At 41.7% G+C, this 24,915-nt stretch overlaps 1 pseudogene across 1 annotated transcript; it reads right to left on the bottom strand.

The window, feature by feature from the left end:
* Nucleotides 1-23,384: 23,384 nt before the first annotated feature.
* LOC308244622 (U2 small nuclear ribonucleoprotein A'-like) lies at nucleotides 23,385-24,055 on the bottom strand (annotated as a pseudogene). The gene has a single exon. The product of its transcript is annotated as a U2 small nuclear ribonucleoprotein A'-like (transcript).
* Nucleotides 24,056-24,915: the final 860 nt, after the last annotated feature.

Here is a 24,915-nt window from a genome sequence, read left to right as displayed (position 1 = left end):
GCACATCCTCAGTGGAGGGTGTGCAGGAGGCAGCTGATCGATGTTTCTCTCTCATCGATGTTTCTAACTCTCTATCCCTTTCCTTTCTTCTCTGTAAAAAAAATCAATAAAATATATTTTAAAAAAGAAAAAGAAAAGCTACTGTGACAAGAACACCTACAGCTTGATGGAAAGTCTCCTCTTCCTTGAACACGGTTTACTGGCAACATTAGTCAGAACTCTTGTTTACCAGTGACGGAAATCCACCTCCAAGTGGCTTAGGCAAAAGGAAAATGTATTTGGCTCATATAATTGGGAAATGCAAGGTAAAGGGACATTGGGCACACAGCAAGGACACAAACAGGTAAACATCTAGGCCAGCCTCAGTGCAACCCCACCCAGAGCAGTGGGAGTAAAAACAGCAGTAGTAGCAAGATACCCACAGATTGGCAGTATACAGCCACATGAAAGGAGGATGTGATAAACATCTACCAAGAAGAGATTTTGCAAATTCTAGCTAGTATCCCACAGAACTAGTTTTTGGTCTGCTGAGTAAGGCCTCCTAGCATTGTGCAATTCTAGGTAGCAAATCTAAGGGTTAGGTTCCCAGCTTTGCCCAGAAGCATTCCTGTGCAAACAGAATGGAGAAACTATGGGTGAAACTCTAGCAGATAATATTTTGTTCAAAGATAAAACATTTAAGGAAGAAAATGCCCAGATAGGTTTAGGACCTTAACCTGTGTATCCGGACACTGTCACTCCATTTCTTTGTTCCACTCTTTCTGTGTTGTCATTCTCAGTCAAGCTCTCCACTTGAGATGGTCAGGATGGGCACTGAATTTTATTAGCATTGCAAGTTTCCTAATAGTCTCAACATAAGTCCCAGGATTGACTCTCACTGGTTTGGCTTGGGTCAGAAGCCTATCCCTGAACCAATCATTGTGAACAAGGGGTAGAAATGAATATTAAGTTTCTCCTTTTTGTATAGTTAAATTATTTTTCAGCATATTATATTATATTTTAGGCATATTACTGCTCAGTTAGAAGAATCATTTTCTAGGCTTCCTCAATCAATATGTGGCCTTATGATTAAATTCTGGGTAATGGTATGTTTTCCTCTAAATTTAATAATATTAGGTTTATCTTTTTGTTTTATTTATTAAAATGGTACCACATGCTAACCTTTGACTTTTATATAATCTTTTATGTTTTATTTTCCCTCTAATTTTGAAAATATTTTTTTCATTTTAATTTATCTTTTAATTTCACTTTCTTTGATCTTTATTTTTCAGGGTATTTGCTATTTTAATTTTTGACTTCTTGATTTACTTTATAAATTTTATAATTTCTTAATTTTTTAGTTGTTGGTATTGAGCAATCTTTTATTTTTAATTAATTGTATTATTTATTGTTAAGCAGTAGTTCTGGTTTTTAAATATTTTTCCAGCTTTATTGAGATATAATTGCCATATAACATTGTGTATGTTTAAGGTGTATAATGTGGTATTCGTGGATAATGTGAAAGTAAGGTAAATTAGGTAAGTTTGTATCCTTTGACCGACATCTCTCCATTTCCCCCATTCTCCATCCCCTGGCAACCACCGTTTGTTCTACTCTCTATTTCTATGAGTTTGGCTTTTTTAGATTCCATATATAAATGAGAGAATACAGTATTTGTCTTTGTCTGACTTATTTCACTTAGCATCATGCCCTGAGGGTCCATCCATGTTTTCATGAATGATAAGATTTCCTTCCTTTTTAACAGCTAAATAATATTCCATTTGTATATGTATATCTCTATCTATCTATACATATATGTGTGTGTATATGTATATGTATGTATGTATATATATATTCTCACATTTTCTTTATCTATTCATTCACTGATAGACACTTAGGTTGTTCCCATGTATTGGCCACTATGAAAAATGCTGCAATGTATAATGGGGTAAATATATCTCTACATGATAGTGATTTCATTTTCTTCAGATATATGCCCAGAAGTTGTCTTGCTAAATCATCTGATAGTTTTATTTTTAATTTCTCGAAGAAACTCCATACTGTTTTCCATAGTGCTGCACCAATTTACATTCTTACCAACAATGCACAAGGGTCCCATTTTCTCCACATTTCACTAACACTTGTTTCTTGTCTTCTTTATCATAGCCATTTTAACAGGAATGGGGTGCTATCTCATTGTGGTTTTGATTTGTATTTCCCTGATGATTAGTGATGTTGAGCACCTTTTCATATACCTGCTGGCCATTTGTATAGCCTCTTTGGAAAAATGCCTATTCAGGTCCTCTGCTTATTTTTAAATTGGATTTTTGTTTTTTGCTACTGAGTTGTATGAGTTCCTTATATATTTTGGATATTAACCCCTTATTAGATAGGTATATGATTTGCAAAGATTTTCTCCAATTTTGCAGGTTGCCTTTTCATTTGTTAATGATTTCTTTTGCTGTGTAGAAGCTTTTCAGTTCGATGTTTTAGTTTATTTATTTTTGCTTTTGTTTCTTTTGGTGTCATATCCAAAAAATTGTTGTTGAGACCAATGTCAAGGAGCTTTTTCCCTATGTTTTTGTCTTAGAGTTTTAAGGCTTCAATTTAAGGTCTTAAATTTAAGTTTTTAATCCTTTCCCCCCCCAAAATATATTTTGAAAGCTGCCTGTGCACTCAGGTCCCCCCCCCCCCCCCGCCCCCGCAGGCCCACCTACCTCCTCCCCTCGGTCTACAGACCCATCCCACCCCCTTCTGTCTTTCTAGGCTGCAGCTCAAGGGTCAAGAGGTCAAGAGGGGTCTCCAGGGAGATGGGTGGGGAGTGTCAGAGGGCTGGGTGGCTGCATCAGGAATGGCAGCATCGTGCCTCCAGGCTGATCGGCAGGGGACTATCTCCAGCCTGGCACCTGGGGGCCTTCCTCCAGGGCCAAGGGAACATGGGGGATGGGAGGTTGGCTATTGGCTACAGAGGTTGGAATCGGGGCTCTGGAGAGGTGCACATAACCCACACCCCAGATTTGCTCTTCCCTGTCCATCCCAGACCTATTCAACTCCCACAGCACCTAAGAAAATGGGATGGATTGCCTCTCGGCGTTTTGGCAAAGATCAAGTGTAGAAAATGGGATGGCCTGAGGGCTGGGCGCCAGGGGCAGGTGGGAGGTGGGGCCGTCACATGCATCTTGAGCAGCAGGTTCACCTGGATCCAGGGGTTCCTATCATAGTTGCTGGCTGTCCAGGCATTGACAAGGCCTGAGCAGTGCTGGCGGGCCAGGTCAGGGGCCCAGCGCTGCAAAGCCGTGAAGCCCAAGTGCACGGACAAGGCGGAGATCTGCCAGTCGGCGATGGCACCGGTCTCCATGCCCAGCGGCATGGCGCACCTGCTCGCACAGTGGGTGCCCATGTAGCCTTGTGGGTACTCGCAGACATACTGCGTGAAGACATCGCCACGGTGTGCCTCCTCCCCAGGCACCTGGCATTCGGCATCATTGTGAAAGGGGTTTGGGAAACAGGGACCTTTCTCAGTCTCGTTGCAAATGGGCCCGGTAAAGCCTTCGGGGGCAGAGCAATAGAAGGGGAGCTTGTCCTGCCTGACGGGCAGGTCCCACTGTTCAGACACTGGATGGAGTCACAGAAGTCACCGGAGCCTGCGAAAAGGCCCGAGGCGCAGAGCAGCAAGCCGCAGAGCACGGCCAGCAGGTGAGGGCCCAGCAGGCTGCGTGCAAGTGGGGGTCCCAGCGCAGAACTGAAGATCGGGCCATGCAGACAGCGGGCTCTCACCCCTACTCAGTCTTTAATCCTTTGTAAGTTAATTTTTGTGAGGGGTGTAAGTTAGGGGTCCAATTTCATTCTTTTGCATGTGAATATATAGTTTCCCCAATAGCAATTATTGAAGAGACTTCTTTCCCCCCTGAGTATTTTTGGCTCCTTTGTCAAATATTAGTTGACCATCTATTTGTGATTTATTTCTGGGCTCTCAATGCTGTTCTGTTGGTCTAGTGTCTGTTTTTAGACCAGTACCATACTATTTCAATTACTATACCTTTATACTAGTGGTTCTGACTTCCTTGTTCCACAATGTACCTGAGAGATAGAAAACATTCCCTTGAGGAAGAATGGCTCCCTTTGTCTGAGGGAACTACATATTTCATTATACTATTGCAATTTATGCCAGGAAAACAGGCATAAATCAGTATTGTTCCAGGCAAACTGGAACATATGGCCACCATAATTACAGCAGTGATTTTCAAATGGGGAAAGGACTTAATCTCTAAAAGAGTTATGAATATGTTAAAATCGCTAGGGGTATAAATATCAGTTAAGTTCTAAGTAGAAAAAGAGAAACCACAGTGGTTATTTTAAGAGAGAAAACTTCACATAAAGAATTGTGAACCAGTGATTGAGAGAACTGAAAGACCAGAAGGGAACAGTGAAATTTTGTGGAGGTAGAACTGCAAGAAGCAAATGCCACTCCTAAGGCTGGGAAAGAAAATATGTTGGGATTATTTGAATCATGGTGCTCCAAGGAGAGACCCCTGGCCTCCCCAAGGAGCTGGAAATCAGATCCCTGAGGATGAGGCACTGGCTGAATGGTGCTGGTACCACAGGAGCTTGGAGGATGTCTAGTCTCCCTGTTGAGTCTCTGTTAGAAGATCCTAATGGAAAGAGCTGGCAGAAGATTAATATGATTTGCAGAGTCCCAGGCACAGCAGCATAAAAGAGAGCAAAGAAGGGTAGAAACTTAAGGAAATAGCTTCATAACCAATACATTTCATCCGTTTGGCTACTCAGCATCCATTCAATTCTTTCACGTATATTGAATGTCCATAAAAGAACAGAATAACGTTATGCCTTTGATGACAAGATACTTTCCTTTGTACAAAAAAAGACATTCTCATTCTCTCCCCATAATGAGAAGACACAAAGTCCTAATACCCATTGTATCCACTCCTGGGTAATAAGTAAAGTATCCTTATTTGAAGATAGGTGTATAGCTGGTTTAAAAAATAAGCACCCTTTCACCCTATGCTATGTCTCATTAGAGTGAGGACTCAACATATTTTTCATTTTCCAAGAGAGAAAAGGATTCCATTTTTAACAAATTTGTATTTCTGAAAAATAGCTTCATTAATCTTCAGGTGCTACTGTTACCATAGGCAGTCACGGAGCACAGCTGGGGGGTCTCCTCCATTGGCCAAGATGGGGCAGGGGGAGGTCCATACACTGAATATGCTGAAAGCTAGGAAGACGAATGGTCAGAGTCCAAGCCTGCCAAAAGCTAGCAAGATAATTGGTTAGAAAAAAAAGGTCGTCCCCTCCCTATCCCTGTAAGAACCATCGGCTTGAGTAGTAGGGAGATGGTCTTTGAGACAGGAATCCACCATTCTCCCAGGTCACAGCACATGAATAAAACCTCTTTCCTTTTGCACCAGCTTTTGTTGCAGCAAGCAGCCAAACCTGCATTTCGGTTACACTACCTCAGAATGTTATTCCACTTATAATGCTATTGATATCGAACCCAGGTTTGGCTGCCTACTGCTTTGAAAACCAATACTTGAGAGATAGGTGCTGGTTTAAAAAAAAAAAAAAAAAAAAAAAGGTTTATTCAAGAGCTGGCAGCCTGAGAAAATGGAAGATTGTTGTCCCAAAGACCATCTTAACATCTCAGTGCAGGCCGAGGGTTTTATGAGGAAGGAGAGGGAAAAGCAGAACAAAGAGATCAAGGGGAGGGCATTGAAAAGTTCTCTACATGCAGACTAGCACAATCCATTCTGATAAGGACCTTGAAACAGGCCAAGCAATGGTCTGGTGCGCATTATCCTGGTTTTATGTTATCCTGATTTCATGTCATCCTGGTTTTACAGTTGAAGGTTAGCAAATTTCCTGAAGCTGGAATGTCTGAAGGTTAGAGTTTGCTTCTTTTGAAGTTAGTTCCTAGAATATGCCATTTTTCTATAAGTTACATGGTGGTCAGAGTCAGCAAGCAGAGGTTGATCTATGTCAGCTGACTTCTTGTGGTTAGTCTGTTCTTAGCTGAGATAGGAACTAAAAACTACTAGTTCCCTATAACATTCTGAATACATGCTGTTAATAATTGAATTGTTAGTTCTCATTATTTCTGTAATGACAGGGCTGCCAATTTCTTCTGCTATCTGGGTTAGTATTATTGATTACTATAGCAGTATAAAGCTATACAGCCCGTTACACTATGTTTACCAGACTTCTGTTTATTCCAGTAGAGACCCTGTCTGCCCTAGATGGTTTGGCTCAGTGGATAGAGCGTCATCCTGTGGACCAATGGGTCCTGGGTTTGATTCCAGTCAAGGGCACGTACCTTGGTTGCAGGCTCCTCCCCAGCCCAGGCCCTGAAGAAGGAACTGCTTTCTTAAACAGGGTCTCTATTTTTGTTTTGCTTTGTTTTGTTTTGTTAATCCTCACCTGAGGATATTTTCCCACTGATTTTTAGAAAGAGTGGAAGAGAGAAAGACAGAGAGAAACATTGTGCAAAAGAAACACATCGATTGGTTGCCTCCTGCACATGCCCGACCAAGGCACGGTCCGAGGAGGAGCCTGGAAGCAAGGTACCTGCCCTTGACTGGATTCAAGCCCAGGACTCTTTGGTTTGCAGGCCGACACTCTATCCACTGAGCCAAACCGGCTAGGGCAGTGATCAGCAAACTCATTAGTCAACAGAGCGGGCCGCCGTTTGCCGACCACTGGGCTAGGGCTGTTTTTATGATATTAGAAAGAGGGGGGGAGAGAGAGAGAGATAGATATTGATCAGCTTCCTCCTGCACACCCCCTACTGGGATTGACCCCAAATCCCAGGCATGTGCCCTAACCAGGAATCGAACTGGTGATCTGCGAGTTTCCTCCCGCCACAACCCAGGTGGTTCAGGGTTCAGGTTCAGGGTTCGGGCTCTGGAGGAGGCCGCACACAAATGAAAGAGACTAGACAATATTAATTTGGAAATACTGGGGGCCAGGCGGGAGCCCAACTCAAGGGGAAGGACTTCACCCCACTCTGGCCTTGCTATCCCTTTTATTAAGACTATGGGATACACCCATAGCCTTTAGGCAGGCAATTCCAATAATAGCCAATCAGCAAGAATTTACATAAAACTAAAAGGTGGAAGTTGCTTTAGCTACCATTGTCTCAACTAGACAGTGGGTGGTTGGCTCTGACCTTTCAGAGCTTCAAGGTTGACCAGCCTTCCGGGTTCCTTGTCCACACCTCTCTGCTAGTGAAGGCAATGGCGGCTTCCAACATCTCCCCCGTTTTTATTTTTGTTTTCTTAAAAAATCTTGCATCTGCAGACTAGAAATAAACATATAAGAACAAAAATGAGACAAGCAATAGTGGTTATGCTGAGAGGCAAATGAATCAGGTTGTAGTAAGTTTCTTTCTGGGCCAACAGTTCCTTGAGTCCTAATTTCAATGTCCAACAGTTTTGAATCCCAATTTCAATGTCCAACAGTTCCTTATGTGTACATGTCAGCAATGATATTTCAGTTCTGGATGGTAGACAAACGGTGGCATTGCAGGTCCGACCCTCTCTGGTTTGGTCCTGGGCAACCTGCAGCGACAGCACACAGCTGCTAACTGCTAGCATAGCAAGGCGTCTTCAGCGTCTTCCATCTCTGGACTGTTTCTCCTCTTGTCTTCAGGGCCACTGCTATTTCTGTGGCTGGAGCAGTCCTGTCAATTCCTCTCTGGGATCTGTTGTTGCAGGAATCCACATGGTCTTGGAGTTGTTTTCTGGAAATATACAAACATATTCTTGACCAAAGGTTAATAAAGGAATCTTTTCTATAAATTAGACTTGGGATTCTTTTTATTTTTGCCCAATTTTCCTTTGGCTTATTTTGACACCATGTATGTTCATGGGTGTCTTGCTATTAGCATTACAAGTGAAAATTAATTTTCAAAGTAAAAAATTTTTTTATGTAATTCACTTACAGGATATTTCTCCACATATCATATTTTCCCACTATCCCCCTTTTTTTAATTTAAATATTAGGAGGCTTTTGGAAATTTTATAATGCAGTCTTAATAACTATAAATTTAATTTTTTTGCATAAAAATATGACTGCTTCAGACTCATAGCATGTTTGGCAATTTTACTATGAGATGAACCATCAATAAAAATTTCAGTTAATACTTCAGGAACAGGTTTTTTGTCCAGTACAATTAAGTTTTCTTGAATATTCACTTATTTCAATTAGCCAATTTAAATTAATCTGAAATAAGGTTTATTTTTTAACTTCACTTGTCCTAGGTCTGTGGTTGGCAAACTGCGGCTCGCGAGCCACATGCGGCTCTTTGGCCCCTTGAGTGTGGCTCTTCCACAAAATACCACAGCCTAGGCGTGTCTATTTTGAAGAAGTGGTGTTAGAAGAAGTTTAAGTTTAAAAAATTTGGCTCTCAAAAGAAATTTCAATCGTTGTACTGTTGACATTTGGCTCTGTTGACTAATGAGTTTGCTGACCACTGTACTAGGTTATGGACAATAAATGGTATTAATTAGACTTCTTAAATTAGTTTTTAAATAACTTTACAGAAACTTTGTCAGGGAGACAAAAACACAAATTATGTACTTTAGTTTATGAGGCCAAATATATTGACTTTCAATTATAGTTCTTCAGATGTTTGAAGAAAACCTCTCTTTATTTCCTTCCAAAATAATTTTTAGGCTACAAAGAGTTTCACTTAAGAATCTTTGTCTTTCTTTTTACCAAGCAACCTACAGGGCTGCTGTTTGGCGTTCAAGCCTACAGCTGAATAGCCATGTCACAAGAAATCTCATTACAGTAAACTTGACTGCTATTTTACTGTCAGATTTAATTCTCTAACAACAATCTTAGTTTACCCTGTAAATATCAATGAAAGAGATTTCAAAATTTTCAAATTTCTCCTTTTTATTAAGCTAGAATTTTATTTTTAAAGAGTATCATACCCTTTGGCTAGTTAGCATATACAGAGGGATCATGGGAGGTCTCAGTAACTTTCTTAGAAGACTTAATCAAATTGCTTACAAAGACATTGGCTTATTCAAAGGGAGGGGTGGGCCTTTGTTGTTTCAAGATGGTGGCCCCCAGGGGAGCGGCAAGCCAGGTGGCTATCATGGCGGCTGCCAAGCCAGCCAGTCCTCATGGTGGCTTTATTAGAATTTAATTGTTTTGTTTTTTTTAAATATTGGCTTTTCATTTAGCTTAATTTATATGAGACCTTGATTATATTTTTAAAAGCTAATTTATAAAGTAATTTAAGTAGGTATCTTTAATTAAAAAAGCAAAGCAAACTTAGTAAATGTTTACGTCTGATTCACAAAGTGCAAAAGCGGCCCCACGTTCAGCCTAATTAAAAATGCAGGTGGCTATGGGCTTTTTGTCATTTTAAGTTTCTGCTGTTGGATTTCAAGAAACATTGTGCCCTCCTTAGAGGCCAAAACTTTCATAACATTTATAAGTAAAATATAGTTATTAATTTTTATTTGATAAAGCTTTCCATGCAATTTCAAGTATATTAGATCGGTTAAATTAAAAATATTTTCTTTAAGAAGAGAGAATAACTTCTTGATTACTCCGGGCCCTTGGAGCTCTCCAAGAATCATCTCTCTGTTAAAGCCTTGAAATTTTAACTGGGAAAAATGATCAAATATATATATGTGTGTATATATATATATATATATATATATATATATATATACACACATATATATATGTATATATATATATATGATTTAAAGATTATAATACTTTTTATAATTATCTTAAGATATCAATTAAATTTAAACTTTTTTGCATTAAAAATTTCAGTTGGGATCACAGAATTAATCTTTCTTATTTAATTAGACCAATAAGCAACATATTTTGAATTCCTAATTATTAGAGAAAACACATTTTAAATTTCTATACTTTAGGCATTTAATTACCACAACTATATAATTAATCCCAATTTAATTTGAACTTTAAACTTTTAGAGCTGGCAAGTCAAATATTTAGCATTTCTTTAGATTAATAACACTTATATTTTTAAAAATAAATTTCAAAAATACAATAATTAACTTTAAACTGACCATGTTTTTTCTCTGCCTGGGGAAGTTGAGTAGCAAGCTTGTAGGTACTCAAATGCAAAACTGTCCTTAAAGAATGGCTACTGGCAGGAAGCTGATTTACCTGTCTGCTGGGGGAAGGGTGACTACCCCTTCCTCCATTAACAAAGGGTGTAGCCAGTCTTTATCTGGGCTACTTGATCTTTATAATATATTTTTTTAACAATTTTTGAGTTTCAAATCCAATTCCAATTATTTTAAGGCATTTACTTTGGATAAATTCTTTTGTAATACAATTCACTGGTTTTCTTGAAGGCCTTAAAAGTTAGCTTTCTAACACCCTTCATTAGCATTTTAAAAACTACTCTTTATTATGGAAATGCGAATCCTGTTGCTGGAACTAGCTTGAATTTCTTTCCCTGGGTCAAATTCGCCATTTTTCTTAGGAAAAAACCAGTCTTGGGTTTTTCATTTCTGTAGCCCTTGTAAAGAGTCAAGTCGGGTTTAAGACCTATCTAATATCCAAAATTGGACCGTGCACACATTTTGTCTTAAATTAGCTTTTCCCTTTACACATGCACAGATATCCCAGACGCATTTCTAAATTTTTAAGGCGAGAAGACTTTTTCATGGCAAGAAAGGAGACTTTAAATTAGCATACTGGGAGAGTGGCCTTCCATATTGGCTTGCCACGTGTCTCCCTTCCCCCGCAGCCTGCTTGCTCTGGGGGAAGCATAGGAACAGATCTGGCCATGTATCTTTTCATGCTTAATAGATAAAGACAGACCTTAAATTTTTTCTTTTTTCGCTTTCCAAAGTAATTACTAGCACCCAATTTGGCCAAATTTTGCATTTCCCTGCGAGTTCTTCTATAATTTTTAAACAAAACTTTAAGTAATCTCATTGCGGGAGAGTGGATAGCCCTGCCCTCTCCTGCCACCTTTGAATTTCTCCGCACCAGAGGCGGTTTCAGCAGCGGAGTTTTATTTCTTATTACAGATTTTAGATTTCAAATACAAATTAAGATTTTAATTTGAACAAGAAACCACATTCCTTAAGCATGCAAACCAAAAGTCTATAATAAAGTTTACTTTATAACCTAATTCTTCCCTATTAGCCTGGCTAAAAAAGACGTTCCCACCTACTTACAGATCGTGACTTCTGCAGCTGATCGTGGGCTTTGCGTGCGGTGAATTTCCCTCACCTATATGGTGATCTTTTCCCCACCTTTTCAGTGTAATCTTCCTTTCTTCGCTCTAGGCAAAAATATAATCCCCTCCAGAGGTCCCACATCGAAGGCGGCAGTTACGAGTGCCCCACATTGGGCTGCCAGTTTCGAGTGTCCCCCCCTACAACCCATGTGGTTCAGGGTTCAGGTTCAGGGTTTGGACTCTGGAGGAGGCCGCACACAAATGAAAGAGACTAGACAATATTAATTTGGAAATATTGGGGGCTAGGCGAGAGCCCAACTCAAGGGGAAGGAATTCACCCCTCTCTGGCCTTGCTATCCTTTTTATTAAGACTATGGGATACACCCATAGCCTTTAGGCAGGCAATTCCAAAAATAGCCAATCAGCAAGAATTTACATAAAACTAAAAGGTGGAAGTTGCTTTAGCTACCATTGTCTCAACTAAACAGTGGGTGGTTGGCTCTGACCTTTCAGAGCTTCAAGGTTGACCAGCCTTCCGGGTTCCTTGTCCACACCTCTCCGCTCCTGAGGACAATGGGCGGCTTCCAACAGTGATCTCTTGGTGCACAGGACAATGTTAAATCCACGGAGCCACACTGGCAGGGCCAATTGTCTACTCTTTTTTTATTTTATTTTTTATTGATTCCAGAAAGGAAGGGAGAAGGAGAGAGAGAATCATTAATCGGCTGCCACCTGCATGTCCCATACTGGTTGACCGAGCCCGCAAGCTGGGCATCTGGCCTGACCTGGAATTGAACTGAGACCTCCTGGTCCATAGGTCAATGCTCAACCACTGAGCCATGCCAGCCAGCCCAATTGGCTACTCTTAATAGCCTTTGGCCCACTAGTGCTAGGTACAGTCAATTCATTGAATTGGTAGCTATAATCCCTTAATCCTAAATGTCATAAAGTTAATAGCTGCTTCCTTCCAGGTCTAGAAGATTTCCCAGAGTATACTTCCTGTTACTGAATGACCAAATTTCAATCTGTGAGCTTTTCTTCTGAGATTTAATATCTTGGATCTAAAAGGAACCTGGATTTAAGAGAATAGGTGTCCTTATTTTCAAGGCAGCAGGTGCTTCCTTCTAATTCTTTGAAGTCAAAGTGTTGACAAAGGCAAGGGTGAATTGACTGTTCTAATCTTTGTCAATATCACTTATTTACCAGGTTCTTCTACAAGAACAAATTCTTACTTTTAAAAATTTGGTTCCATTAAGAAGGGTAATACATACATCACTTATACTCTTCCCACTAAAATAAAACTGCATCTGTATCTGACATTCTACTGAATCACTTAGACAGTCTTTACTCTGATAATTGGCATAATTATGTTCAGAATTTGAAGTCCCAGGACCTGTTCTGGATCATCATTCAACTTCTGTGACTAACAATTGTTTCCTTAGGTCATATCCCTATAGACAGTTTCATGAATTTAGGATGAAAGATCCTGCCCAATTGATTTACAAACGTAATTTGATAATATTGAATAGAACCTTAGGGCTGTTGTTATGAACCAGTACTTCTTAATTTTGCATTTGGCTATGAATTAGCTGACTATCTTGTTAAAATGTGGATTCTGACTCAGTAAGCGTGGTGCAGAGCTTGAGATTCTGCATTTATATATATAAAAAGACAGTGTCTGTGACTACCAAGACAACCAAACAACCGGTCACCATGAGGTGCATTGAGCACCTCTGGGTCCCTTCCCCCGGCCCACAAGCAGTGGCTCTCCCGGCGCTGCGGGGCAGGGCGACTTTCGTGGCGCGGTGGGATGGGGCGGCTTGCGCGGCAAGCAGCAGCGGGCTACCATGCACGATTTTGTGTGCTGGGCCTCTAGTTTTAGAATAAATTCCTAGGTAATGCCAGATACTAGTCTATAGAACATAATTTGAATAGCAAGATTCTAGGTTGTATAAGTAGCATCTCCATGCTTTTCAGCATGCTCAGGGTAAGTGTCATGAACCCTTTCAAAGGCAGATTTCCAGAACTGACTGTGCACAGGTTGTGACTTTTGAGATTGGCTAATAAGAAAAGTAATAAGTAATGGCAGCTTTAGCACATAATTTGTGTCTGCTCTCTACTGAAAATCCACTAAAATGATAGTAAATGCTTTACTATCATTTAAAATAAGATAATAAATCTCAAGGAAAAAGAGAAGACTTTCAGTAATGAAATTTTAGGAACTAGAAAGCAAATGGAAAGTGGTAAATGATTTAGCAGAATTGAAAACACTGAATAACAAGCCAGCAATGGGGGACCTAAGAAGCAACTCATTTAATTGGGGGAACTCCCAAAGATATCTCTGGAAATTGGGGTAAAGGAAAGACTGAGAAAAGGAGAATTTTTTGAAAGCCTCTTAAGGAACAGACCATCAGACCCCTCCCAAACATATACAGCAACTGTCCCTCACACCTGGGATGAGGGGGTAAAACTGAATATTTAGATGGGGATGGGGGAAGGCACTTGACCGAACTGAGAACATGGATATTGTACTGAAAATGGGATGGAATGACAATAATGAGAGCTGAAACCCTGGTTTTTGCCTTCTTACTATATTTGGCAACCAGGATGGTGACAGCCAGATACCCTCCAGGTGGGAGACTGGAAAGCTTCTCTGGGGAAGCTGACAAATCCAAGAGAAAAAAAAAAAAAGAAGGCCTAGGACACTGATACCAGGGATCCACTGAAAGAGTCCAGTCAGAGCAAAATAGTGAAGATCATAATTGATGAGCATCAGCAATTTGTAGTTCTTTAGTTCCTCACTGTTAAGTGTGAAAAAAGCTAAGGATCAACAGACATTAGGAGAAAACCGCAAGTGTGGAATTCAGAGACCCAAATGACTGACAAAATAAAGCTACCTACAGGAAGTAGACAACACAACATACACAGGTACTCTCAATATCTTCAGAAAAATAAGAGAAAAGATCGCACACATGAAACAAGAAGAGTATGCTATTACAAAAAGAACATTCAAAGAACAAAAAGGAGCTCTTGGAAATCCGAATAGCATCAGTGAAAACTCAATGCAAGGACTAGAATATTACGTGAGGAGAAATCTCTCTTAAAACAAAGCAAATACATGGAATGCAGAAAAGAATAATATAAGAAGTATAACCTCCAAATAATAATTCTAGAAAGAGGGCACAAAAATAGTGGTGGTGGTGGGATATGATTTTTTTTTTTTAATTCAGTAAATTTTTCTAGAAACAAAGAACATGAATTTCCAGATTGATGGATCTCTGGAGCACCCAGCACAATGGGTGAAAGCAGACCCTCTCTGTGGTACTGGGGCACATCAGAGTGAAGGCAGAAAGCAGTGGGGACAAAGAGAAGATTCTATAGACTTCTAGAGAGGAAAACATGATTCTTTCAACTGGTCAAGATTCTGGCAAATGGTGTCAGATTTCTCAGCAGCAATGATGGAAGCTAGAAGAGAAAGGAGTATGCCTTACAATTTCAGAACGAAAAGAACTTTCCGTCCTGGAGTTCTTCAACCAGTCACTATCAGTTAAATATGAACATAAAATAAAGACATTTTCAGATGTGGAAATTCTCAAAAATATTATCTCCCATGCACCCTTTGTCAGGGAATTTCTCCAAAATGAGTGAATTAACTAAGAAAGAGGAAGACATGAGGATCCAGGCAACAGTGGATCCAACACAGGAAAAAGGCAAAAGGAATCTCTAGGATAATTTTAAAACTTTGTAATTATCTTGTTTTATTTAATTTGGCAAAGAAAAAGACGTGTAATCTGTTGTCACAATAATTACCTTAGAACTGTGACCCTTGAATCAGACAGACATAGATTTGATAGTATCCAAACAGATGTCATTTAAAGATCTATAAAACTTGCAGCAATAAATAGGGAGAATATGAAAATAATTCAGCCTAGAATAGAACAGGAAATCATCTTTTGGATCTAATCAGGCAATGTGGATGGGGGTTTGCAGACTTAAACCAGACATGAAAATTAGAGGTCACACAATCAAATGCAGGGTCAGGGAACTGTGTGAGAAAGAGGTAGGGACATTAAAAGAGCCTTCTGGCATTCCTTGTCCTCCATCATTATGAGAAAATTCATTCTAGATGTTGCTGAGTTCTAATCTCAAGATGGAGCCCGCTGATGTCCAGGGTGCCATTGCCAGCAAACTGAATTTTGGGATTCCTGTAAATGCTCTGCTTGACCAGAAACGCAGCGTATCCAGCCAGCCAATCCCCAAACAGTAGGCCAACTCTGGACTTTCCATTTATTTCCTTAATCTTTCTAAATAAGGTCATATATGCAACCCCAGCCAACTATGCCCGTTTTGACATTAGAACTTCTAATGCTCTCCAAAATTCACTCTTGACCAAAACCCTTCAGGAAAAGTGCTCCACTGCCTGTGAAACACTGTACTCCCCCAATCCATGCGTTGTTTTCCATGAGTAAAGGACATCAAACTCATTACTAAATTGGCCCTGGCTAGTGTGGCTTAGTTGGTTGGGCATTGTCTCATGCACTAAAGGTTGCTGGTTCAATTCCTGGTCACCCGGGTTTGGGGGCTCAATCCCTGGTAGCAGGTATGCAGGAGGCAGCTTATCAATGTTTCTCCCTTCCTCTCTCTCGAAAATCTTTAAAAACAACTCATTGTTAAATTGATTTATTTTTGTCATTTGACAATGTCTACAGCTATAAATATTCTTATCCCATCCAAAGTCTCAGATCTATACACAATCTCACCGACCCAAAAGGTCAATGTTAAATTACTTGGGAGGAAATAATTTCCTCCTTTGTGGGTAAATGTCTGGAGAGATTTACAATTAACTATAGAGATGGCCAAATAAACCAAACTCCGAATTATTGCTATTTTTAATTAACTTTGGGAATACTCTATAGCTATATAATATTTTAAGTACTTAGAACATATAAGATTTGGTATATTAAAGAATAACTTAGCATAACAGGCTAACAGTTATGCCTTATAATTCTGATTTTAAAATGTAAAATGAGTATTTGTTAGATTTGTGATTTTAAGATAAAAGAAAACTGCTAAATTCACAAACTGTATTAGAAAATTTAGGGTAATTTGACTTTGCCATATTTATATGTTGTTAGGTTATTTATAAGTCTTAAAGTTTGTTTATTAATCACACTGCACTTTAAAAATAAATTAGTCGTTAAATTTTTAATGCAGTTAAAAATTTTCAAGGGAGTTGAATTAGCAGAAACAAATATTAGTCAAACTTCCCCTTAAAACTGAAAAATTTGGTACATTTTATGGATAAAATAAAATCTATAAAATAAATAATTTATTAAAGAAAATATGTTTTTAATTACAACTTTAGTAAGTCAAACATTAATTTTAATAATTAAAGTAGCCCAATAAAAGTCTTTTCTACTCATATATGTCTTGCTCAAGAACACACACATACTTACATGCAAATTTCATTTAACATCTATCATTGAAAAATGGGCCTGGAGTCCAAGAGATCCTGGGTACTGATCTAACTCCCACATGAATATAAAAGGATATGCCTTTTACTGATGAGAGAGAGAGAGAGAGAGAGAGAGACAGAGAGAGAGAGAGAGAGAGAGAAACATTGATCAGCCGCCTCCCGTATGTGCCCCAACTAGGGATCAAATCGCAATCTGGGTATGTGCTCTGACCAAGAATTGAATCCACCACCTTTTGGTGTATGGGACATCTCTCCAACCAACTGAGCCACAGGAGTTGCTTGATTTTGTTTTAATGCACGTGTCTAGGGTTAGCAAGAGCAAAGGCTTGGGTACTCATTCACTGACAGTGGGGAATAAGAGTAATTTGGTAGTTTATAAAAATATTAAAAATCCACATAAATTATGCATATCCATTGGATTAGTATTTTTACTCTTGAAAATTTATTCTAAGGTAATAATAAAATAACAACTTAAGTATTTAACTGCCTTGCAATGCTGTGGATAATTGCTAAAAATTGGAAAGAATGCAGGCATCCAAGAATAAATAAAATGTGGTATATTAATATAATAACTATGTGATCTAAATATAATATGAAAAGAGGAGGATCCAAGATGGCTGCGTAGGTAAACACCTAAACTGCTGCCTCGCACAACAATTTCAAAACTACAACTAAAAGACAAAACGTCTATCACCCAGAACCACGGGAAAGCTGGCTGAGTGGAAGTTCTACAACTAGAAGGAAAGAGCAAACAGCATTGAGGGGTGCACAAGCGCGGAAAAGCTGAAGTACGGAGACACGTGAATCGGGAGCACTGCTGTTTTCAACCCGAAGGGAGATAAGCTCCCGATTACTCCGAACTCGTTTCTGGGGAGACGCGGGGAACCCAAACTCCTACGGGGAGAAGCTGGACTGTCTGCCGTGGGGTCGGAAAGTGAGGGAGGCTTGCTTGCAGGGCTGCGCGCAGGAATAATTGTTTACTGTGCTGGGGCGCGGGACACGGGGACACGGTCGGAGACGCAGAGTGGACTTCTGGCAGCCATCGCTGTTTGCCACGCCCTAGCCTAGTCACACCCTGAGACCCCGCCCCGCACAACCTACAAACCCACCCAAGCTCCAAGCAGCGGCTTTAGCATATGAATGGTCTGCCCTTTGCAGCTTAACCTAGCAAACTTGCAGCCCTGGTCAGACAGCTCCAAAACCTCCAAACCCCAAGCAAAGAGGAGAAAACTGTAGTTCTCACTGTAGCGCCTGCTGGTTGGCCTCAGACAGTAGCTGACCTGCACCCCATTGGAGATCCAGAAGCCAGTGTACCTAGTGGTCAGAGTGAGACACCAGATTTCAACTCCTCATATCCATAAGTGACACATTCAAGAGGCAGACTCAGTGAGCACCAAAGCCCCACTGAAACAAGTCCTGCACCATAAGCGTGTCTCCAGCACAGCAGTTCTTCCATTATAGACACAGTGGGTCCTCACAGCCAATTGGCCTGGAGGTCAATTCCTCCCAGTGTACCAACAGCAATCAAGGCTTAACTACACCAAGACTTTGCACTCAGCCCACAAAGGGGTGTACCAAAGGCATCCACCTCAAGTTTTGGGGAGGCTGAGCTACTGGCCCCTATAGGTAACTTACCACACAAAGCCACTCCATCAACACAAGGAAGCAGCAAAATGCGGAGACCAGGAAACATGTCACGAATGAGAGAAATGGAAGAAAGCAAACTAATGGACGACATAGAGTTCAGAACCACATTTATAAGGTTACTCAAGAATCTTCTAAAAACCGCTGAGGAACTTAGTGAGACCTCTAAGGACCTTAATGAGAATACCAAAAAAATGGAAAAGGACCAGTCAGAAATTAAGCATACACTGTCTGAAATAAAGAATATACAGAAACTCAACTGTAGATCAACGTACCCCAAGAATCAAACCAAAGATCTGAAATATGAGGAAACAAAAAACACCCAACCAAAAAAACAAAAAGAAAAAATCCAAAAATATGAAGATAGTGTAAGGAGCCTCTGGGACAACTTTAAGCATACCAACATCTGAATTTTTGGGGTGCCAGAAGAAGAGAAAGAGCAAAATATTGAAAACATATTAGAAGAAATAATGACAGAAAACTTTCCCTACCTGGTGAAAGAAATAGACTTACAAGTTCAGGAAGCACACAGAACCCCATACAAGAGGAATCCAAAGAGGACCACACCAAGACACATCATAATTAAAATGCCAAGGGCAAAAGACAAAGAGAGAATCTTGAAAGCAGCAAGAGAAAAACGGTTAGTTACCTACAAGGGAGCACCCATACGACTGTCAGCTGATTTCTCGGCAGAAACTATGCAGGCCAGAAGGGAGTGGCAAGAAATAGTCAAAGTGATGAACAGCAAGAACCTACAACCAAGATTACTCTACCCAGCAAAGCTATCATTCAGAGTTGAAGGTCAGATAAAGAGCTTCACAGACAAGAAAAAGCTAAAGGAGTTCATCACCACCAAACCAGGATTACATGAAATGCTGAAGGGTATTCTTTAAGAAGAGGAAGAATAAGAAAAAGGTAAAGATAAAAATTATGAACAACAAAGTGGCATCAAATACATACCTACCAACAAGTGAATCTAAAAATCAAGTGAATAAAAAATCTGAAGAACAGAATGGGCTGGTGAATATAATAGAATCAGGGACATAGAAAGGGAGTGGACTGACAATTCTCGGGGGGGCGGTGTGAGGGGTGCGGGAAGAGATTGGACAAAAATCTTACACCTGTGGATGAAGACAGTGTCGGGGGGTAAGGGCATGGGGTGGGGAATCAGGTGGAGGGAAGCTATGGGGGGAAAAAAGAGGAACACCTGTAATAATCTGAACAATAAAGATTTATTTAAAAAAATAATAAATATAATGAGAAAGATATTTAGTAGTTAAATATGTATAAAGAGAAAAAAGTATCAGATAAACACTGTGACCCATTTTTATTTTTCAATTATAGTTGACATACATTATTAAATTAGTTTCAGGAATACCTCCCAGTGATTAGACATTACATAACTTACTAAGTGATCATCCTAATAAATCTCCCACCCATCTGACACCATACATAGTTATTAGAATACTGGAGGCTCAGTGCATGAAATTCATGCACTCAGGAGGGTCCCTCAGCCAGGCCTGCACCCTCTCATAGTCTGGGAACCCTCAGGGGGTGTCTGACTGCCAGCTTAGGCCCGCTCCATGCTGCTGTGCTCACCAGCCATGAGCCCGGCTTCTGGCTGAGCAGCGCTGCCCCTGTGGGAGCACACTGACCACCAGGGGCAGCTCCTGTGTTGAGTGTCTGCCCCCTGGTGGTCAGTGCACATAATAGTGATTGGTCATTCTGCTATTTGGTTGATGTGCATATTAGCCTTATCCTATCTAATAAAAGAGTGGTATGCAAATTAACCATCACGCCACTACACCAACAAGCCACGCCCACCAGCCAATCAGGAGCAAATATGCAAATAACCAAGATGGTTACCGCCACAGAGAGCAGGAGGGAGGCATGGGTTTCCCCGGCAATGGAGGAAGCCAAGCTTTCCACCTGCCCTTGCTGGCCTAAGCTTCCACTCAAGGCTACAAAGTTTCAATGATAGAAGATACATAAACCCAAACAGAAATGGCGGCAGCCATGGAGCTGGAAAGAGCAGGAGGCTAGGGTAGCCCGCGGTGATAGAGGAAGCCAAGCTTTCCACACACCCTGGCTGGCCCAGGCCTCTGCTTAAGGCTACAAAGTTTCAATTATAGAAGATACATAAATCCCCCAAAAAATGGCTGCTGCCACAGAGCAAGCAGAAGGCTTGGCTCCGCTCCAGGCTACAAAGTTTCAATTGTAGAAGATAAATAAACCCCAGATACCAGGGCCTCTGCTTGGGTCGCCAGGGGGCATGGCCGGCCTGCAAACCACCACAGGCCCCTTGCCCAGACCACCCCATGCCCCAAGGGAACCCCCACCCTGATCCTGGACACCCTTCAGGGCAAACCAGCTGTCCCCCACCCGTGCACCAGGCCTCTATCCTATCTAATAAGAGAGTAATATGCAGATTGACCATCACTCCAACACACCAGATGGCTGCCCCCATGTGGTCAAAGATCCTGCCCCCATGTGGACACAAGATGGCCACCACAAGATGGCCAGCAGGGGAGGGCAGTTGGGAGGGACCAGGCCAGCAGGGGAGGGCAGCTGGGGGTGACCCCGGCTGGCAGAAGAGGGAAGTTGGGGGCGACCAGGCCTGCAGGGAAAGGCAGTTGGGAGGGACCCAGGCCTGCAGGGGAGAGCAGTTGGGGGGGACCAAGCCTGCAGAGGAGGGCAGTTAGGGGTGACCAGGCCTGCAAGGGAGGGCAGTTAGGGGTGACCAGGCCTGCAGGGGAGGGCAGTTAGGGGAAAACAGGCTGGCAGGGGAGCAGTTAGGCATTAATCAGGCTGGCAGGGGAGTGGTTAGGGGGTGATCAGGCTGGCAGGCAGAAGCGGTTAGGGGCAATCAGGAAGGCAGGCAGGCAAGCAGTTGGGAGCCAGCAGTCCTGGATTGTGAGAGGGATGTCCAACTGCCCGTTTAGGCCTGATCCCACCAGGATCGGGCTTAAACAGGCAGTCAGACATACCTTGAGGGGTCCCAGATTGGAGAGGGTGCAGGCTGGGCTGAGGGACACACACTACCCCCCGTGCACGAATTTCATGCACCGGGCCTCTAGTCTTATATACGACTAGAGGCCCATTGCACAAAGATTCGTGCAATAGGCCTTCCTTCCCCTGGCTGCTGACACCGGTTTTCCTCCGAAACCCGGGACTCAGGCCTTCACTCTGGCCGCAGCAGAGAAGCCAAGCCTCTTCAGTCTTCAGTCTTCAGTCTTCGCTCGGGCCGGAGCCTTCAGTCTTCGCTCTGCGCCTGTGTATGCAAATTAACCTGCCATCTTTGTTGGGTTAATTTTCATACTCACTCCTGATTGGCTGGTGGGTGTCACGGAGGTATGGTCAATTTGAATATTTCTCTTTTATTCATGTAGATCAGGCGTCCTCAAACTACGGCCTGCGGGCCACATGCGGCCTGCCGAGGACATTTATCTGGCCCGCCAGGTGCCCCTGCCTGTCCTGCTTAGCAGCCGACTCGTCCCGGGCCCGCAGTACGCATAGGAATTTGTTCATAGTTTTTTTTTTAAACTATAGTCCGGCCCTCCAATGGTCTGAGGGACAGTGAACTGGCCCCTCGGTTTAAAAAGTTTGAGGACCCCTGGTGTAGATTATTGACTATATTCCCTGTGCTGTACTTTACAACCCCTTGACTAGTCTGTAACAACCAATTTCTTAATCCCTTCCCCTTTTTCACCATTTCCCTAACCACTCTCCCATCTGGCCACAGGCAAAATGTTCTCTGTATTTTATGAGTCTGTTTCTGTTCTGCTTGTTCATTTTGTTTTTTAGATTCAGTTATTGATAGATATGTACTTATTGCCATTTTGTTGTTCATATATTTGACCCTCTCCTCCTCCTCCTCCTCCTCCTTCTCTCCTCTCCTCCTTCTCCTCCTCCTCCTTTTCCTCCTCTCCAAGAAGAGCCTTTAACATCCTATATAATAAAAGGGTAACATGCAAATCGACCCGAACATCAGAACAACCAGTTGCGATGACATGCACTGACCACCGGGGGGCAGATGCTCAACAGAAGAGCTGCCTCTGGTCGTCAGTGCACTCCCATAAGGCTGACGGCTGGTGAGCACAGTGGCCCGCCTCCACAGCAGCGCTAAGGATGCCCGACTGTGGCTTAGGCCTGCTCCCCACACCTAATCTGTCAGTTGAACATCCCCTGAGGGCTCCAGGACTGTGAAAGGGCTCAGGCCAGGCTGAGAGACACACACAACACCCACTGCCCCCAGTGCACGAATGTCATGCACTGGGCCTCTAGTTTCATATAATACTGGTTTGGTGGTGATGAACCCTTTTAGCTTTTTTTTTTTTTTGTCTGTGAAGCTCTTTATCTATCCTTTGATTCTAAATGATAGCTTTGCTGGGTAGAGAAATCTTGGTTGTAGGTCCTTGCTTTTCATCACTTTGAATATTTCTTACCAGTTTCTTCTGGCCTGCAAAGTTTCTGTTGAGAAAATCAGCTGACAATCTTATGAGTACTTCCTTGTAGGTAACTAACTGCATTTCTCTTGCTACTTTTAAGATTCTCTCTTTGTCTTAACCTTTTGCATTTTCATTATGATGTGTCTTGGTATAGGCTTCTTTGGGTTCATCTTGTTTGGGACTCTCTGTGCTTCCTGGACTTGTATGTCTATTTCCTTCACCAGGTTAGGGAAGTTTTTTGTCATTATTTTTTCAAATAGCATTTCAATTTCTTGCTCTCTCTCTTCTCCTTCTAGCTCCCCTATGATGAAAATGTTGATATGCTTGAAATTGTCCCAGAGGCTCCTTACACTATCTTCATATTTTTTATTCTTTTTGCTGTTCTGATTGGGTTCTTTCTTTCTTTCTTTTTTTCCCCACAGTGAGTATCCTTTATTTTTACTATTTGTAAAAAACAGTTCTTTAGCTTTCCAAATTTATATTAAAAAATTATTAGCAGCTGTTTGGAGCATTTCAACAACACTTATGAATTCCTCTTTGCTGACATAAATAAGGCTATAATTCCATGTTCAGAGAGTATGACTTGTCCCAAGAGAACATGTTGTAAATCCTGTGGATACTCAGGCCATGCTGCTCAGGACCGATTTGTGACTGTGTCTTCTTCCATTTCCTCGTTACCATCATTGGTGGGGTCTGTTTTGTATTTGCTGCAGCAAGCCCTTCAGAGGCTTTACTTCAGCCAGAGTTGATGCATTTGCTATGGTGCTCTTGATCGCATCTACCTCCCTTGGAGATGGGCCACCTTTATTTCTGTCAATTGGCAGACCAGCACCTGGGATGAAACTTTTGCTTCTTCTGGCAATATTGTTTGCAAATTGTGCACCCTGTTTGCCCTTGAACATTTTCTTTGCTTCCTGACACTCTTTTAGTTTCACTTTGTGGAAATCTGGTATTCTGACTTGTGAAACTTATAAATTACATATAGTCTATAATGCTTCTTATTTGTTACAGGATTTCTTAGAATACTTCACTAAGTCAGTGATTTGAGAGATACCAAAGGGTCCAGATCATATCCCTCACCTGTATGGCATATCTAGTTTTGTTCACCAATAATGTTTTCAGTCCTCTCAACAAAAGAAAACCATCCAGTTTCCTGATTTCATTGTCAGAAAAATCAATAGCATCAAACTGGTCCAAGTTTGCACCAAGATAGGAACTTTATATCCCTGGCGGTCAAGTTTGCAGTCCCACAGGGTTGGTGTACTGTGTTGCCTGCTTGATCAGCTCCCCCATCAGCTTCACCATTCTGCCGCCTCCTGCTGATTAGATTTTTTCTGCTTCCTTATCTTCTCAGTCTCTGATTTTGATCCTCTGCTTCATCTACTCCACTGTTAATTCCCTGTAATGTATTCTTCATTAAGTTCATATATTCTTAATTTCTCACTGTTGTTTTTTTTTTAATGTTTTCTAGTACCACTTTAATACTTCCTCTTTGTTGAATATGACTGCTACTTGTGCTGAGCTTGGAAGTGCCCAAGCAAGGCCAAACTGTGAACTAAGGCCAGCTTCTACTAGTGCCAGACTTATGGTCACATAGTAAGAGGTACATGGCTCACTGAGGACAGATGCTGCTTGTTTGAGAGATTTTAGAAAAATCTGAAGCATGAGCCAAGACAGGACATTTCTCTATGGAAAAGCCACTGGATACAGCTTGGGTGGGCCTGAAAGTTGGATGGGGTAAGGTCTCAGGGAATCACCAGGATGGGGCAAATAGTGTGAGCCAGGTTATTGGAGTCTAAAATATGACACCTACATGCCTGCTCTGTTGGGATCAGGACTTATCAGAGGAACAATGGCCTCTGCCAGCACTTCTATCTGGGAGAAAGCTGCCCCTTAGCTCTCACCCCATATGTCTCTGGTACCTTTTGAGCTGCTGCCTCAGCGCTGTAGCTCAAGAGTGGGTGGGCCCTTTAAGAGAAAGTGCCTGGGACTCCAATAGCCTTCTTTTCATTCAGCCTCACTCCCACTGGTTTTTTACAGCTAGAAGTTATGGAGACTTCTCTTCCTGTCACTGGAATCCTGGGCTGGGGGCCTGATGTGGGGCTGAGACCCCTCGCTCCTTGGGGGGGGGGGGGGGACTCCACAGCCTAGATATCCCTCCCAAT

Source organism: Plecotus auritus (genome assembly GCF_963455305.1).
Source record: "Plecotus auritus genome assembly, chromosome: 3".
Classification (NCBI taxonomy): domain Eukaryota; kingdom Metazoa; phylum Chordata; class Mammalia; order Chiroptera; family Vespertilionidae; genus Plecotus; species Plecotus auritus.
Note: the sequence above shows the minus strand (reverse complement) of the source record. Positions and strands in the feature narration are given on the sequence as shown.